The sequence below is a fragment of the Pseudophryne corroboree genome, chromosome 4, assembly GCF_028390025.1.
Source record: "Pseudophryne corroboree isolate aPseCor3 chromosome 4, aPseCor3.hap2, whole genome shotgun sequence".
In the NCBI taxonomy this organism is placed as follows: domain Eukaryota; kingdom Metazoa; phylum Chordata; class Amphibia; order Anura; family Myobatrachidae; genus Pseudophryne; species Pseudophryne corroboree.
In genome coordinates, this window is record NC_086447.1 from 627,217,381 (window position 1) to 627,221,424 (window position 4,044).

At 40.5% G+C, this 4,044-nt stretch overlaps 1 pseudogene; it reads right to left on the reverse strand.

The window, feature by feature from the left end:
* Positions 1-394: 394 nt before the first annotated feature.
* LOC134912309 (5S ribosomal RNA) lies at positions 395-513 on the reverse strand (annotated as a pseudogene).
* Positions 514-4,044: the final 3,531 nt, after the last annotated feature.

Sequence of the window (4,044 nt, forward strand, 5' to 3'; positions counted from 1 at the left end):
ATATAGACTGAACAAGATGAGATATAATATTTAAAATCAATTTTTATTAACACAAATTAAGATATTTAGTGGTTAATGAGAAAAGGAATAGTAAAAAAAAGAAAACAATATAAACAATTAGCAAAATTGCTGATATGATAATGATGTTTATGCAGTCCTGGCTGGCGGAGTTAGATCTAAATGCGGTAAATGAAATGAATATTTACATATTAAATATTTGAATGGTACGTTCTACTAACAAAGATCAACGAAGTTGTAACCATGTCCTATATTAGTGCCAGCAATATGCTTTGATGAAGAAGTGAAACATGAATAGAAAGAAGAGCAAAGGAAATGAGAGAGCAGAGTGAATCTGCTGTCAGTGTTAGACACTGAGCATGTGGGACCAATGCGTGCTCTACTAAACTGAGTATTCCTCAATGGTCCCCCACTTGAGTACTGACCCAGCCCAACACTGATTAGCTTCCAAGTTCGGATGGTTTTGGGCGTTTCCAGTGTGGTATGATAGTAGGGAAATTGAAACACCAATGGGAAGCTCTGGAATCACTGATGAGAGTTCACGAATTATATAGTATCAAAGTAAAGTCACAGAAATTAACTGATAGAAGAAAAGAGATGGATCTGCTGCCAATGTTAGACGGGGATATACCCAGAATCAGTGGTGAGAGTCCATGAAATGTAGATGGAAGCAGAGAAGGGAAGTACACCTTGGTACCTATACCAGTCAAATGATTTAGAATTCTCAGAAAAAGAGAAAAAAGGAAAGGCACATGTCGGGATGGACTGATCAGAGTTATACATCCATACAAATATGCAGTTGCTGAATTTGGACAAAATAGTAATATTGTCACAAGATAAGATGCTGGATTGTTGTCCAATATGTGCAGAATGTGAGCTCTATGATTATGTTAATCAGGTATCAGGTGTCGTGTCCTTACCCAATAATAAAATTACAACTGGGTTAATACTGGGTACAACATCAGTACTGCCATCTCTATATTAATACTCGATGTAATGAAGAGATGTTTATGATGGTGGTATTCTTCTAAGTAAACAGTGCAAGATAACAATGTACCCAGTAATATTGCTGTAGAAAAGCACTAGAGGGCAGGGGGGGGGGGGGGAGAGCAAGGGTTGCGTGAGTCATGTATACAACATGAAATGCAATCTCAGTGAAAGATACAATGTATTACTAAAAATTGGTCCCTGTAGGAAAACAGAACTAGGAACAAAGATAATATTGTAGCAGGTATAAAGACAGTGTGCTGAATAAATTTAAATACCACAGCGCATGTATAAATATTGCTAATATTGTAGCAAGTATAAAGACAGTGTGCTGAATAAATTTCAATCTCACAGCGCATGTATAAAGTATACAGACAGTGTGCTGAATACATTTCAATATCACAGCGCATATATAAATCCCAGCGTATATTGCTAATTGGGAATGAAAGAATGAAATTAGAGAAAAACCCCTGGGATTTTTATGATACAAATGTATCTATTTTAAATAAATAGCAGGAGATATAAATGCTGACTCAAACCAGCAGGGGATGGTAGATGTCCAATCTGTGCGGGTCTCAAGCTGATCGTGACGGATAGGAGACAGTTTGGATATTACCCGCGATGACTGGATGTAGTAACCCCTTCCACCACGCTGAGGTCTGTTCTGAAAGGTGCCGCCGGCCCGGCAGCCCCAGACAGGTGCAGGAACACGTCCGCTACTCAGTTCAAGCGTGGTAATGTCGGAAGAAGCACGGGACCACCGCTGGAGAGGAGAAGGAGAACGTCTGACGCTCCGGCCAGCCGTAGTGAAGCGCTGTCAGAGGAGGCACAGGACACGGGTGGGTGAGAAGAACGTCCGCTACTGTAGTCAGCCAGGACAATGGATGAAGTCGGAAGACACGTTTCACCCGTCCGCCGGGCTTGGTCACTTCCTGTAATGGGCTGGGTCCCTGCAGGCTTTTAAAGCAAATGAAGCTGGTTTGGATCCAATCACTGAAAGGGTGTGTCCCTTGATTGGCTGCTGATATCCTCAAGTTCAGAGGGAATGTTTGCGATCAAGGCTTGTCAGGGGGGCCCATCAATAATATCATATAAGAAAAAGGAATGCAAAAAAAGGAGGATTAAAACAAAATAAATAACAAAAATTAAAGTTAAAACACAACCATGATGAAGAGTACTTATTAGTTTGTAAGTCTGTATATAATTACATACACGTTTGGTACTATTAATTGACAATTATATGATAGCATTAGCTCAATTAATCATTACTGCAGAAATTTAGGCAATGCTCATGGAATAGCAGTGAAGTGTCTCAAGAAAGACAAGAAAAATTAATAATAATAATAATAATAATAATAATAATAACAACTACATTCCAGAAATGCAGGTGTTTGATAACTACAAACAAAGTAAATAATACTTAAATTTAATAGAAGAATGTTGGGAATACAACGGGTACTGAAGTTGAGTATAAGACAAGTGAAACTGATTGGAGTACAGCAAGGTGTAAAAGCACACTATAAAGGCTATTAAAAGTTATGACAGAGGATGAAAGAGGAACAGGATGGAACAGAATGATACCAATAAAGTAGATAGGGATACTTGGATAAATAAATAAATAAATGTCGGGTCCATGTGGTCTAATACTTAGTTATTTGCGGCTCATAATTGGAGTAAGGGAGTGAATATCCAATGATGTGGGAGCGGGAAGGGGGGAAGGGGAGGGGTTGGGGGGGTTTTATCGGGTAGGGTTAGGAAGGAATAAGGGGGGGAGTGGACAGGGAGAAAGGGGAGTGAACTAGAACAAGAAAAGAAAGAAAAGAAAAAAAGAAGAAAAAAAAGGGGGAGAAAAGAAAAGAAAAAGAAGAAAGATTCTTTAGAAAGAAAGATTCAGCTTCTATATATTGATAGTGTAAAGTGAGCTTAATGTGTACAGCCATTTTATTGGGCTGGAGTGGGATACTACCTGTTAGCAGGTGTGCATGCATCAGTTAAATGTGGTGTGCTTAAAAATTGCACAAGTACAGATAGATGTGGAAGTAAGGAGATATGCTGATGGCATGGTGATGCTAGGTGTGGGGAAAGGGAATGTACAAGTGTGATGGAGTGAGAAAGGGAAGGAGATATGTTATAAGACAAATTGAACAGGTGTCCTAGGTGACGGTTGTGGATGCAGATAAAATATGGATGAAGGTGATATGGGGGAGGGGGAAAAAAGAAGGGGGGGGGGGGGAAGGGGGAAGGGGAGAAGGGGAACAAAGGGGGGGAAAAAAGGGGGGGGAGGGAAATGGAATGGATCAATGAAAACTAGATAGGAGAAAGGGTGGGTTTGGGGGGGGTTAAAAAAAAGGGGGGGGGGGCGGGGGGGGGAAAGGGGGGGAGGGAATTTTTAATATGGAAGAGGGAAAGGAGTTATTGAAAGCTGGTGATAAAAGTATGGCTATATGAGCCTCAGAGTGCAAAGGTTTTTACAAAAATACACTATAATTAATATATTCATTGAGGCCTGATGGTTTCAAGCCTCCCAATTTGAAGGTCCATTCACTTTCTTTTTTGATCAACTCTTTGCTCAGGTCTCCCCCGCGTATGCCTAAATGGACTCTGTCGAGACCGAATGCACGCATCTCACAAGGGGAGTCTTGATGTTGGACATGAAAGTGTCTGGCTATTGACGTCAATTTCTTGCCCTTCTGCAGGTCTGATGACGCATTTCTGATGGCTCCCATATGTTCAAAAATTCTGGTTTTGAACTTCCTCGTGATCATACCAATGTAGCGTTGATCACAGCTACAAATTAGACAGTAGACCATTCCTTGCGTGTCGCAATTGAAGAAATGTCGTATTGGGATATCTCGACCAAGTCTGTCTCTGACTTGATTAGTTATTAAGATCTGAGGACAAGCTTTGCATTGTCCACAGGGATAAGACCCTGTGATATTTCTCGATTTGGTAGGATCTCGTGAAAAATGGCTCTGAACCAGCATATCCTTCATATTGTTCGATCTACTCCAACTCATTTGGATTGTGGGATCCAGTAGG